Source organism: Callospermophilus lateralis, chromosome 5, assembly GCF_048772815.1.
Source record: "Callospermophilus lateralis isolate mCalLat2 chromosome 5, mCalLat2.hap1, whole genome shotgun sequence".
NCBI lineage: Eukaryota > Metazoa > Chordata > Mammalia > Rodentia > Sciuridae > Callospermophilus > Callospermophilus lateralis.
The window spans coordinates 51,853,343-51,868,598 of NC_135309.1; the positions used below are offsets into that span (position 1 = coordinate 51,853,343).

The 15,256-nt window shown below is 35.6% G+C and overlaps 1 pseudogene; it reads left to right on the forward strand.

Annotated features, from left to right (window-relative positions):
- The first annotated feature begins 7,765 nt into the window (after nt 1-7,765).
- LOC143400376 (L-lactate dehydrogenase A chain pseudogene) lies at nt 7,766-8,801 on the forward strand (annotated as a pseudogene).
- Nucleotides 8,802-15,256: the final 6,455 nt, after the last annotated feature.

A 15,256-nucleotide genomic window follows, 5' to 3' on the forward strand; every position in this document is an offset into this window, starting at 1 on the left:
TGAGTTATATGGTTAAAGTTTCCAATGTGACCCACTGTCCCTTATTTCCAAGCTGATGCCATAAATTTGTTTGGGATAAAGTACAATATAAATGAATACATTCTCTAAGCTCTTGATGAGCACCTCACTGCTGCTCCTAGAAGAGATAATAGAAGCTTTCCCCATGTGCAGCAGAAACAAGCATAAACAACTCTGGAGAAAACATGGAAGGCTTTTTGGAGAAAAAAAAAAATAATCATAAGGACTTCGAATGAATGTTTTTTAACTTAGTGGTCTTCAATGAATCATGTGTCCTGACATCCAAGTCCTTGCAGAGTCCCCTCCCACACTGAATCTGAGCCTGGCCAACGTGGTCTGCTTTGGTCAGGGGAACGTAAGCAAACATGAGCCGGCAGCAACTATAAAGGAACTTTCCAATGAAATTTTCTCCTATTATGTGAAGAAGCCCAGTTGAAAGACCACAAGCAGAGAAGAGTCTAGTCATCCCAATGATCCCAGTGGAGACACCAGTATATAAGTACGGCCATTTTAAAGCAGCTAGACCCAACAAAGCAGCTGACTGCCGCCACAAGAGTAAGCTCAAATTAAACTAACAGAAAAATCATACAAATGATGTTGTTTTCAGCCATAACTCTAAATGGTTTGTGATGCAGAAATTGATAACTGATCCAACACATTCTAAGCATAAGAAATGGCATTCATTTGACTTGTTCTGAGGGGGAAATGTGCATGTTTTTGAAAGTAACTAGATGATGTAACAAGGGCTGCAGTATTTGATAGGTAGTGGGACAAAAGAGGGAGTGCTTTCCTTGGTTAGTCAGAGGATTCACAGGAAAAAAAAAAAAAAAACATGAATTTTGTCCTGAAGGATAACACCAACAAACTAAGAAAAAGATTCTAATAATTAGAGGAAACGATGAAATTGTAGAAGTGAGAAGCCAAACTGGATTTTCAAGAACCTGTATATGATTTTACCCAGTAAAAATAGAGATACTTACTGGGAAGAAGCAGGAAAAAAAATGAGGTTCTTTAGACTCAGATAAGGATGAAATAAAATCCTAGTACCGTATTTTACAGACATTATGTGGAAAAGTCAGAATAGAAGTCAGTGTGTGCTCTTGAGCCTATGCTATTCTGTTTCTCTAGAATGCCAATATATCTCTGCAGGATCTGAACATATCATTGATGTATAAATGTCATGTTTCAGTTTGACCATGGTGATAAGGAATTGGGCTGGGGAAAAGTACTCATCAGGGTTATGTCATATCTCACTTTGTATAGCTCATTCAGTAATAAGTTTATTCCAGTCCAATATCAAACTCATCATTTAATTCAGAAAACTTTTTGAAAAATTATCACCATTATTATACAACCTGGTAAAACTTAACCTACAAACAAATTCAACAAGATATGGGGAATGGATATAAAAATCTGAATGATATAAAAAAAAAACATGGAACTAGCAGCAACAACCTTTAAAAGGTCACATTAATTGTTTATGCTAATTAAAGAATTAGATCCAAAGCTGTTATTTTAAGCAAGTCACTGAATATAAAGATATTGAGAGTCAAATGAAGCAAGCAGCAGCATCTGATGTTTAGCTAGCAAGAGCAATTTAATGACTAAGTCTCTGAACTCCTTTTCCACATGGAGGCAGAATTTTACATTAGTAAGAATAAAATGTGACAAATAAAAAGAATAGTGAAAGACAAAATCAAAATTTAGTTTGTATATATTCATGCTGGTATGGACTGTGCAACCATTGTGGAATGTATAATTTGGTCTTGGAAAATGTGCAAGGCAGCAAGTCCCAGACCTGGCTCTCTACAGAGATATACACTGTGAACATTAACTGACCCCAGAATAGACTAAGCCCCTTTAACCTCATTAGCTGTTGCTATCTACAGAAGAAGTCTACCTCTCAATTCAGATAAGGAATGACAGACCATGCAACAAAATTAGTGAGGGTCAATAGAACAAGAATCAGCAGTTAATCGATTACAAAAGGAAAGCTTCAGTGAAAGGAGACAGACCCCTGTTTTCTCAGGATAATCAAATACCTGACTCGTAGTCTCATAAAATTGACTTTATTTTTTTTTCTTGGTCTAATTGACTGATGCCTGAGGATTACATAAACCTTAGGTATCCTCAAGATAAGACTAACTATACTACTAAAGCCAGACATCTGATTACTTTCATTCCACATGAAAGATAGCCCAGTGCAATAGATGGATGTCTTTCCCACCAAGACAAGCCCTTGTTTTGAAACTGCCCAAGGAGTACTGTACAAACTTTCTAAGGAACACCTTCTTTAAACCATGCTGAGAAAAAACATTCAGCTATCAGCAGAAGAGATGAAGTTGTAACTACAAAACATATTAGACACAGAACTACCACTCTAATTGCTGTTTTGCTTATTCAAAACTGGCTTCACTCTGGTATTTTATAACCTAGGATTCTATTTTAAATATTCAAATATTAGACTTAGGGGTTGGGGGTTGAAATTTTTCTAGACCAATAAATCATCCTAAGGAGAAATTTCATGTATAATTTCTCTGGAGTTCAAACCACAATGTGCATGAAGAAAGGAAAGGGGGGGGAAACCTATTAAAGTAATATATATATATATATATATATATATATATATATATATATATATATATTCTCAACACATCATTTTTAATAGTTTTAATTATAAGAAAATTGTCCCATAAATTGGGGGTAAATGTGATTATCAAAATTTCTATTCCAGTGGCACATTCTGGGAATTCATGTGATTGATCTAGTACATTTGTTTTTGTATGCATACAAAACTGTATTATTGAAAACTGCTATTTTTTTAAAAAATTTTTTGTTTAATTCTACAAAGTACAATAAGCTAGAACAAGAGACACCCCTGGAGCAAAGCCCAAATAGCATCCCTAACAAAGGCATCACAGAAAATGACTCATGTGGGCTGAGGATATAGCTCAGTTGGTAGAGTCCTTGCCTCGCATGCACAAGGCCCTGGTTTTGATCCCCAACACCACACACACACACACACACACACACACACACACACACAGTTTAATATATTACCTCAATCTGTAAATATTTATAGGAACACCTTAAAATGCATGCAGACCTACCTCAGCTGATCTTGGTACTCAGCCAATTGCTATTGTTTGAATGTGTGCCCTCCAAAATTCAGGTGTTGAAACTTAATGGTCAATATAATAGTACTGAGGTGGGGTCTTTAAGGGTTGATTAAGCCATAAAAGTTCATCTCTCATGAATAAGATCAAGACTCTTATAGAAATGGGTTTCCAATAGCATCAATTTTTCTTGTCTTTTCAGCCTCTGTCATGAAAGGACATAACATTCAATTCCTCTGGATACAAATATAAGCCACCATACAGGATGCAGACACTGAGCCTCCCACCAGACACTGAAACTCACAACACCTTGATCTTGAACTCCCAACTTCCAAAGTTATGAGGAAGTACATCCTACTGTTTATAAATTACTCAATTTCCTATGTCTTATTATAGACACACAAACAGACCGAGACACTGACATGGTGGAACCAAACTTTAGACCAACTCCTAAAGACCCAGTTTCATGGCCTTCCCAGTACCAAGCCAACCCATGTGGTTTCAGGACAGCCCTACAGATTCAGGATCCTAGTCCATCCCCATGTACTGTTATAGACACCCTAGTAGTCCCTGAAACAAAACCAGCACCCAGGTCCCAGGCCTACCTCCACAAAATGAGCAACCAGAGCTGCCTGGTGGAACCTGCTTCCAGACCTAGGATCCAGGACCACCCCAGGACACCCAAGTTTACAAGTTAGACGAGGTAGACCCATTTACCAGAAGCACCCTTGGGCTGACCTTTTTCTGAGCCAGGCAAGGGCCATCCTGCCCCAGGGCTTCAGCAGAACTTCCACATAGGTACCCCCACCAGCTCATCAAGAATCTCTGGATAGGTTTATGCTGTGATTTGGATATGAGATGTCCAAAAAAAATCTCATGTGTGAGATGATGCAAGAATATTTTCAGAGGTGGAATGATTATGAGAGCTATGACCTATCAGTGAATTTATCCATTTGATGGATTAATAATTTGAAAGGACTACTGTACTAGGTGGTAACCATAAGCAGACAGGGTGTGACTGGAGGAGGAAGGACCCTGTGGGTGTGCCCTTGGGAATTATATAGGAATGTATATCATGTCCTGGGTTCCTTGTGCACTCACACCCGCCCTCACACCACCTTCCAGGAGACTTGCTGGGTACTTCAGTCATGATATTCTGCCTCACCTTACACCCAGAGCATTAGAGTTTGCCAGCATGGACTGAACCTCTGAAATCATGAAGCAAAATAAACTTTTCCTCCTCTAGTTTGTTCTTCTCAGGTACTTTGGTCACAGTCAGTAAATGCTGACTAACACAGCTAACTAGTAAAGGGCTTTACCTGCTGAACCCAATCTATAAAGAACAGTACAGGCACCAACTTCTTAAAATGTTCATATGCCCAAAAGGCCAAAAGGATTATGAATAATCAGGCAAATACAACACCACCAAAGGAAAAAAATGAAGTGCCAGTCACTGACCCTAGAAAGGCAGATCTCTGAACTGCCTGACAAAGAATTAAGAATAGATGTCTTAAAGAAGCTCAGAGAACTACAAGAGAATACAGAAAGACAACTAAATGAAAATGGGAAAATGATATTTACATTAAAAGAGAAGTTCAACAAACAGAGAAAGAGAAAAAAAAAGTTAAAAAGAACCTCAGAAGTTTCCTTGGAAAATTTAGAATGGAACTACCCATTTGACCCAGCTATTCCTCTCCTCAGTTTATACCCAAAGGATTTAAAAGCAGCATACTACAGGGACAGAGCCACATCAATGTTTATAGCAGCACAATTCACAATAGCTAAATTGTGGAACCAACCTAGATGCCCTTCAGTAGATGAATGGATAAAAAAAAACTGTGGTATATATACATAATGGAATATTACTCAGCAATAAAAGAGATTAAAATCATGGCATTTGCAGGTAAATGGATGGAGTTGGAGAATGTAATGCCAGGCGAAGTAAGCCAATTCCACAAAACCAAAGGCAGAATGTCCTCTTTGATATGAGGATGCTGACTCATAATGGCTATGGGGATGGGGGGAGCATGGGAAAGATAGGGAATGGGCATAAGGGTAGGAAAGACAGTGGAATGAGTTAGACATTATTACCCTAAGTACATGTATGAAGGTACAAATGGTGTGAAAATACTTTGGATACAACCAGTGACTTGAAAAATTGTACTCTGTATGTGTATTATGAAATGATTTGCATTCTGCCATCATATATAACAAATTAGAATAAATAAAAAAAGAACCCAGGAAATTCTGGAGTTAAAATTTCAAGAGCACTCAATCACAAATTCTAAGAAATAGAATTAGTGCTCAGAAAGATCATTTGAAATTACCCAATCATAGGAACAACAACAACAACAACAATAAAGAGTGACAAAAAATTTGGAGGAAAATGGATGGAACTTGAGACCATATACTACACAAAATAAGTTAAACTCAGAAGATCAAGAATCCTTCTCTCATATGTGGAAATTAGAGAGGTAAAAAGAAAAAAGGTGTGTATTGCAGGAGCAGGAGTGTCTCATGAAAATCAAAGGGAGATCAGTAGAATAAAGGGAAAAGAAGGAAGAAGGAAGGGATGGAAAGGAAAAATACTGGGGAATAATATTGACCAAATTATATCATTACATTGTATGAATGTGCAAATATGTAAAAATAAACCCCACCATTATATATAACTATAATGCACCAATAAAAAGTGAAAAAAATAAACTTTCATGAGAAAAAAAAAGAGAATAACAAAAGCCTATGGAATTTATGGAATATGATCAAGTGAACCAATGTACACATTGTAGGGATCCCGGAGAAACAGAGATTGGAAGGAGAAAAAGCTTAATTAGTGAAATAATGACAGAAATTTTCACAAATAACAGGATAAAATTAACATCAATCAGTAAGAGACAAAAATCACATGATTGTTTCAGAAAAAGAATTCAACCAAGTTAAATATCCTGTCTTTGATAAAAACTCAACAGCTTAGGTATAGAAGGAAGTTCCTCAACTTAATAAAGGCCACTTGTGAAAAACCCAACTAATATAATCAATGGGGGAAAAATGAAAGTTTTTATCTAAGATCTGGAACAAGGCAAGTGTATGCCCACTCTCCTCACTTCAATTCAACACGGAAGGACTATCCAGAGTAATCAGGCCAGGGCTGGGTTTATAGTTCAGTGGCAGAGCACTTGCCTTGCATGTGTGAGGTGCTGGGTTTGATTCTCAGCCCTTCATATAAATAAAAGTCCAGCAACAACTAAAAACTATTTTTAACAAAACAATAATCAGGCCAGGTGCAGGGGTGCACACCTATAATCCCAGTGGCTAAGAAAGCTAAAAGAGAAGTTCAAAGACAGCCCCAGCAACTTATCGAGGCCCTAAGTAATTCAGTGAGACTCTGTCTCTAAATAAAATGCAAAAAAGGGGGGAGGGGCTGGGGATGTGACTCAGTGGTTAAGTGCCCTTGGGTTCAATCCCTGGTAAGAAGAAGAAGAGGAGGAGGAGGAGGAGGAGGAGAAAGGACAGATAAAAAAAAGAAGTTAAAGATATTATATTGGAAAGGAAGAAGTAAAATAATCTGTATTTGCAGATGACATAATCCTATATGTAGAAAATTTCAAAAAGTTCAAAAAAGGGAATTAAGTTTCAATTTATAAAATCAAAATACAAAATCTGTGGCATTTTTGTATATAAATAATAACCTTGCCAAAAAGAAATTAAGTAAACAGTTTCTTTTATTATAGCATCAAAAAATAACTAAAATTCCTAGAAATAAAATTAATCAAGGAGGTGGAAAATTGGCACACCGAAAGCTATGAAAACAAACTGATGAAAGAAATTGGAGATGACACAAATAATGGGGAAATATTTCATGTTAATGTTCAGAAGAATTAGTATTTTTTAAATGTTCATGTCACCCAATGCAATATACAGGTTAAATACAATCCTTTCAAATCCCACATTATTTACAAAAAATGGGAGGGAAAAAAACAATCATTAAATTTGTATGGAGCCATGGAAGACTTCAAATATAAAAAGCAATTCTGAGATAGAAAAACCAAATTGGCAACATCACCAAATTAAAATATATTACAAAGCTAGGATAATCAAAATGGTATAGTACTACCATCAAAGCAGTGAACAGAACAGAACAGAAATACATAAATAATCTAAACAAGGGCACCCAGAAGACATAATAGAGAAAGGAGAGTCTCCTCAATAAATGACGGAAAAACTGGATTTTCATATATAGGAAAATGAAGATTGTAAACAAAAGCAACTCAAACTGGATGGCTTAAACACAAAAATGGGAGCCATAATGCTCCTACAGGAAAGCATAGGGGACCATCTCCTTTCCATAGGTCTTATCAATGACTTTTATATATAACATCAAATCTCAGTCTATGAAACCAAAATTAATAAATGGAATTACTTCCAACTCAAAAGTTTCTGTGCAGTCAAGGAAAACAATTTTTAAAAAATGAAAAGGCAGCCTATGTTTATAGAAAAAAATGTTTGCACACCATATGTCTCATAATTTATCCAAAAATTATGAAGAGCTCATATAGGGTGCCGGAGACACTGCTGCTAAGTGCAGATTCTATTGCCACGCGCCCCCAACGCCTTCTCAACATGCACTCCCGATGATTCCTTTTGGTTCCAAGTCCAAGATGGCAAGTCTCAAGGATCAGCTAATTGTGAATCTTCTTAAGGAAGAACAGGTCCCCCAGAATAAGATTATAGTTGTTGGGGTTGGTGCTGTTGGCATGGCCTGTGTCATCAGTATCTTAATGAAGGACTTGGCAGATGAACTTGCTCTTATTTTCATGGAAGATAAATTGAAGGGAGAGATGATGGATCTCCAGCATGGCAGCCTTTTTCTTAGAACACCAAAAATTGTCTCTGCAAAAACTATAATGTGACTGCAAACTCCAAGCTCATTATTATCACAGCTGGGGCACATCAGCAAGAGGTAGAAAGCTGTCTTAATTTGGTCCAGCGTAATGTGAACATCTTCAAGTTCATCATTCCCAGTGTTGTAAAATACAGCCCACATTGCAAGTTGCTTATTGTTTCCAATCCAGTGAATATCTTGACCTATGTGGCTTGGAAGATAAGTGGCTTTCCCAAAAACCGATTTATTGGAAGTGGTTGCAATCTGGATTCAGCACTGTTTCGTTACCTGATGGGGGAAAGGCTGAGAGTTCACCCATTAAGCTGTCATGGGTGGGTCCTTGGTGAGCATGGAGACCTTAGTGTACCTGTGTGGAGTGGAGTGAATGTTGCTGGTGTCTCCTTGAAGAATCTGCACCCAGATTTGGGCACTGATGCAGATAACGAACATTGGAAAGAGGTTCATAAGCAGGTGGTTGACAGCGCTCATGAGGTGATCAAACTAAAAGGCTATATACATCCTGGACCATTGGACTGTTTGTGGCAGATTGGGCAGAAAGTATAATAAAGAATTTTAGACAGGTGCATTCAATTTCCACTATGATTTAGGGTCTCTATAGAATAAAGGATGACGTTTTTCTAAGTGTGCCTTGCATTTTGGGACAAAATGGAATCTCAGATGTTGTGAAGGTGAATCTGACTCCTGAGGAAGAGGCACATTTGAAGAAGAGTGCAGATACACTTTGGGGAATCCAAAAAAAAAGCTTCAGTTTTAAAGGCTTCTAATGTCATACCACTTCACTGTCTAGGATACAACAGGATCTTAGTTTGTCTCTGGCAAAGACTATATTGTGACTGCAAACTCCAAGCTCATGCATGTTGTCCTTTTTATCTGATCTGTGATTAAAGCAGATGGCCTGGGAAAAACATCAATTTTCTAAAGTTAGAAATAGGAATGGCGCATAAATCCTTACAGATATCCTGATGCTGGGTAGTACTTAACTTGTGTAGTCCTAAAATAGTGTAAAATAGTTCCACCGTCTCTGAGATACCACTGCCAATGTTACACAACATAGTGTATGTTGTGTGATATACCTTCATCAGACATGCCCAGTCCAACTTTTTTTTCATTCAGTCACATCCTGGGATCCAATGTTAAATCCAATATCGAATGTCTTATGTATAACTGTTCTAAAGGATTTTATTTTGTGTATTATATGTATCTGTAGTGTACATTTCCATATAATGTAAAAGAAAGATCTACAAATGAACTTTGCAACCAGCTATCCAAGTGTCACACCAACTGAAATATCAAATAAACCTTGAACAGTGAAAAAAAACAGCTCATATAACTTAATAAGAAGAAAACGCATCATTCAATTCAAAAGTGAAGAAATGATCTGGATAGACACTTCCTCAAAAATGACTTAAAAATGGCTAACAGGTATTGGAGAGGTACTCAACATCATCACTAATCAGAGAAATGCTAATCAAACCCACTATGAGATATCTCCTCACACCCATTAGGGTGGTTATTTTGAAAAAGACAAGAAATAGCAAGTGTTGGCAAGGATGTGGACACTTTTAACACTTTGGATAAGAATATAGATTGGTGCAACCATTATGAAAAATAATATGGAAGTTCCTTTAAAAATAAAAGTAAAACAACCATATGATCTAGCATTCCTCTTACAATCAAAAGAAATTAAATCACTACCTTATAAAGATATCTGCAGACTCCCACATTCATTCCAGCATTATTCACAATAACCAATTGACAGAAATAAATCTGTCAACAAATGAATGGATAAGAAACTTTGGTAAATATATACAGTGGAATATTTTTAAAATAGGAGATTCTGCTTATTACTATTAAATTAAGTAACTAAATAAATAATGCTCGGATCTAGAGGACACTATATTAAATAAGAGAAATCAAAGACAAAAAGTATTGCATGATCTCACACATATGTGGAATCCCCATACAGAGTACAGAGATAGAGAATAAAGGAGTGGTTACCAGTGGTAGGTAGGTAGGTAGAAAAAATAAAGAGACTAGATCAGAGGATACAAAGTAGCAATATATAAAATGAACAAACCTAAAGATCTAATATATAATATGAGTACCATAGTTAATACATTGTATCTAAGATTTTGCTAAATGAATACATTTAGAGCTGCTTTTGCCATGATGGGGAAGGGGGAACTATGGCAAATAATGGATATGTCAATTTGTTTCACTAAAGTATCCATTTTATAACATGTTGTATCCTTAAATATAAACAATGGAGTTTATTTAAAGCAATAATGTAATTTTAAAGTTGCTCAAAGAATAGATTTAAATGTTTCTACCATAAGAATTAATAAGGTGATAAATATGATGAATATGTTAATTAGATTTATTTAATCATTCCACAACATGTACATGTATTGAAACAGCACATTGTACCACATAAACATATAGGATTATCATTAGTCAATTAAAAATTAAATAAAGTTAAAGGATGAAATATCTTAGGAAGAAAAAGATTTCTAAAGTACAATCCTCATCAGAACTAACAATCCAGGCCTTTAAAGATAAACAAGTTCTCAAAAAACTTCTCTTAGACATGTGTTTTATCAGGAAGCCATCTCTAGCAAAATGAGAGATTAAATCAAGAAAAAAGAAAGTATGAGGTAGAGCAAACTGGGAAATAAACAAAGAAAGGAGGCAAAGGAAATTCCAAGAATGATGGGAAAGGAAAACAAAGAATGATAGCTATATATCAAATCAAGATAGTAGATCTAGATAGTAATATGATTGTCACAATTATAGAAACACTATTTTTTAAAAGTTTTATGTGATTATACCAAGACATTGGAAGTAAGGCAAGAGTATGAATATGCAAAATACAGAACAGATCATATTTAATCTTTTAAAATAACAGATCATATTTAAAACAGAAACATCTAGAAATAGTAGTATTGGGGTATTATTTAGAAAGGTAGAGATAAACTGCAAATTAAACAGCCTCTGGGGGGAAGAGCAGCAATGGGTTAACTAGAAAACACTTTTTATTATAAACATTTTTATAATAAAAACATTATAAACTTTTTTTCATTTTTATACTGGGTATATATACATATATATACAAATATATGTCTATATACACATACACATGTGCATATATCATTCACACACACACAAATAAGTTAGTTTATAGGGAAAATTTAATAAGTCTACTATTTTCTTCCTAGAACTTAGTGGATTGTGAATCAAGTTGTGTGTATTCTCCACTTTGGAGACCATGATTTTATATAATATGATACAATGTTGTTTTAATCAACCCTTTATAGAAATTTTGCAGGTAAGTAATATGCAGAGACCACTCTAGTGTATCTCAAATAATTCATAAAAGACATTTCATATAGAGCCAAGTATCTGCCTAAGTCATTCCTAAGGGTTCAGGAACCATATATCCTTTTCCTGCACAAAAAGATTCTCACACCACAGTGTTCAGAAAAATCACCTGGACCATACATAAAAAACACAGATTCCATGTTCTGCATAGCTCAGTGCATTTCCATTCAGTAAAAACTATACTAGGACCTAGGAATCTGCATTTTTACTATTGCCACAGATGATTTTATGTCATTGATGACTAGATCTTAAGAAAAAAAAAAACATAAAGATGCTCTTCTTAAATTCCATTTAGTACAGTCAAGGGTTGGTAATCTTTTTCTATAAGGGGCTAAATAGTTGGTATTTTAGGCTCTACCAGCAATAAAGTCTGTATTGCACTATTATGGTATAAAAATAGTCATAAATAATATGTAAAGAAATGAATGTAGCTGTGTTCCAATAAAGATGTAGTAATCGGCATAGAAATTTGACTTTCATGTAATTTTTACTAAATATTATTATTCTTTTGATTTTTTCTACCATTTAAGATTGAAAAACCATTCTTTTTTATTATTTGTTCTAATTAGTTATACATAATAGCCGAATGTATTTTGACTCATTGTACACAAATGGAACACAGCTTTTCATTTCTCTGGTTGTACAGGATACAGAGTGACACCATATGTGCAATTATACATGTACCTAGGGTAATAATATCCATCTCATTCCACCATCCTTCTCACTTTCCTCTGTCCAATCCAAAGTTCCTCCATTTTTCCCTTGCCTCAGCCTCCCATTATAGATCAAAAGCTACATATCAGAGAAAACATTTGGCCTTAGAGTTTTTGGGATTGGATTGGCTTATTTTTCTTAGCATGATATTCTTCAACTCCATCCATTTACCTGCAAATGCCATAATTTCACTCTTCTTTAAGATGAGTGATATTCCACTGTGTATATATACAGTTTCTTTATCCGTTCATAAATTGAAGGTCATTTAGGTTAGTTCCACAGTTTAGCTATTGTGAAGTGAACTGCTATAAACATTGATGTGGCTACGTTACTGTAGTATGCTGACTTTAAGTCCTTTGGATATAAACTGGGGAGTTACAGAGCTGGGTCAAATGGTGGTTCCATTCTAAGTTTTCTAAGGAACCTCCATACAAGCAACAGTAAAAAACATTCTTAGTTCCAGGGTCTTGTGAAAACAGGGGTGGGCCTTATTTGCCATCAAGCAATAGCTTACTGATTCCAGATTTCAGGTACTCTATGACCAGTTATGGTTTGGGTATGAGGTTGTCCCCCTAAAGCTCCTGTGTTAATGCAGGTGATGCAATGATTACATTGTGAGAAATGTGACCAAATCAGTGGATTAAACCATTTGGTGGACTAATAATTTGAAAGAACTACTAACTGGGTGGTAACTGCAGGCAGGCAGGGTTTGGCTGGAGGAAGTAGGTCACTGCCATCTGTCCTTGGGATTTTATTTCCCTGGTGCTCTGTTTCTGCTTCCTGACTGCCATGAGTTGAGTAGCTTTTCTTCACCTCACCCTTCTTCCACGATGCTCTGCCTCACCTTGGGCCCAGAGTAATGGAATCACTCAATCATCGACTGGACCTCTGAAACTGTAAGCCAACATAAACTTTCCCTTCTCTGTTGTTCTTGTCAGTTATTTTGGTCACAGCAATGAAAGCTGCCTAACACAACCACTAAGTAAGCACAGACTCACAGAGCACATGGAGAGAAGGAGGCTCTAGAAACCAAAACTAACAGAGATCTGTGACTCGCCATAAATCAACCATCTAACTCTTAATACCAACGAAACTAACTGTGTAAAATTGGTCCTTCCTCTCTTCCCCACGTATTCTATCAGGGAGAATGATTTATGACTTCCTTTCATCCTCTAGTCTTACCCCATTCTTTTAGAACTTTCTTTGATGATTATTTTAATCTGATTTCACTCACATAAAAATACTGATAGGAAAGATGAAGCACAGCATGCTCTCCTCCAAATAGTTTTCTTTTAGATTAGGATTCCCATCAAGAATCAGGCTTTCTGCAGGACTTAAAATTGCCTTCTTACCTTATCCATATACATTTTGAAGTTGTAAAAGTAATTCTGAATTCGGGACATCCACTGATACACCAAAAAGTTTAAATTTGTCTGAATTGCTAACTATTGTCCATCATACTAGACAAGATTTTTGTATCCCAATAAATCACTCATTCTTCTTGTCACTTATTTGATAATATTTATGAATAATAATATAGGATATAAGGATTAATAACAGTATATAATTATATCTGGTTTAGAGTAATAGATCCCTAACTTGAATTTGGGATCATAAATATGATCATTTTGATGTCAGTTTTTAGGGTTTCAGACTAGTCCCTTGACCAGAAAATTAGGATGATATTTTTCTTAGGTTTCAGGCTTCCGTTAAAGATAGTCTGACATCTCTGAGGTTTTACCTGTCTTGAATTTTCCTTTTCAAGCACTCACATTTAGATAGAAACTATTTCAATTAAATATTAGCTTGTAATTAAGGTTTTCTCCTTTAATATTTAGTATAAAAATACATACACCAGGCTAATGCATATTTTTATCATCAATTTGTTGTCATTATTTTAGATTTTATAAAATAAATAAACCAATAATTACTAGACAAATAAACCAATCAGTATAACTTCTCATATTTTCAAGTTATAAATGAGGGGGCTTTGCAATAATATAGTCATTTGAGACAATTCAAAAATAAAACTCACATATTGAGAGTTCAAGTTGTGTATCTTTGATTTTATCATGAAAGGCAATTAATGATTCCAAAATACAGTACAATTTAATGGTCTGTTAGAAATTGAAAATAAAAAGGAAACATACTTCTGTGCAGGATCTCCAGACTTAGTGAACACCAATAATCACATGGCCTTGAAAATGGATTCTCTACGATATATTAGCAGCTCTGTCCCATTTACTTCTTAGTTGCCACTTCACATTCAGACAAATAGTTTTCAAAAAGTAAATGAAACTGTGATTTGTCCAATCCTTTCATAGTTACTAATTCGATCAATTATTCAACATTGAAATTCCTTAGGAATTAAAAAAAATGCAAATATTAGCAGCAGCCAAGAAAGCAGATGTGTAAAAATGTAGACAAGAGAAGAAAGTTTTGGCATTTTAACTCTATACTCTGTTTAATCTCATAGGTACCTCTGTTATTTCCAAATTGGTCTGAATTCTTCCCTAAAATTACACCACACACACACACACACACACACACACACACACACACTAACCTCTCTCCTCCCATTTTCTGCTCCACATTCACCCCACTCTTGACACTCTCCAGAAAAACTAGCTGACCTCAATAATTTAACATTCATTTTCTAAAATTAGAATGCTTGCTTTACTCTCTAGCATAAATCTTCAATATCCCCTGCTCCCTTCTAGCTATAAACATGCTAAAGAGATTAAAAGAAAAATGGAAGGTGAATAGCCTTTGAAACTAGGTTTTTCCCTAATCTGCTGCTTCTCTCTGTTGTTCCTTATGACACACCTAATGAACTTTTAAAGAATCTGTCCATTCTAAAGCTGATTGTTACACATCCCTTCAAGGCAATTTGTTCATCATTTCTATATAATTTGTCCTCAAGGACTGCTGTTAAAATTAAAAATGGGTAAAATGTTTCAAGTGCAGACAGAAACCATAGGATATGCCCTCATGTATTGTCCTTGTCTCTACCACAAGGAACAAAGACCAAGCCATACAGCTCAGTGCATATTGAAATATGTAAGTCCTTTCTACCAAAGGACTTACACTAATACATCTGGAAAACTTCCACGTGCATAGCAAAACC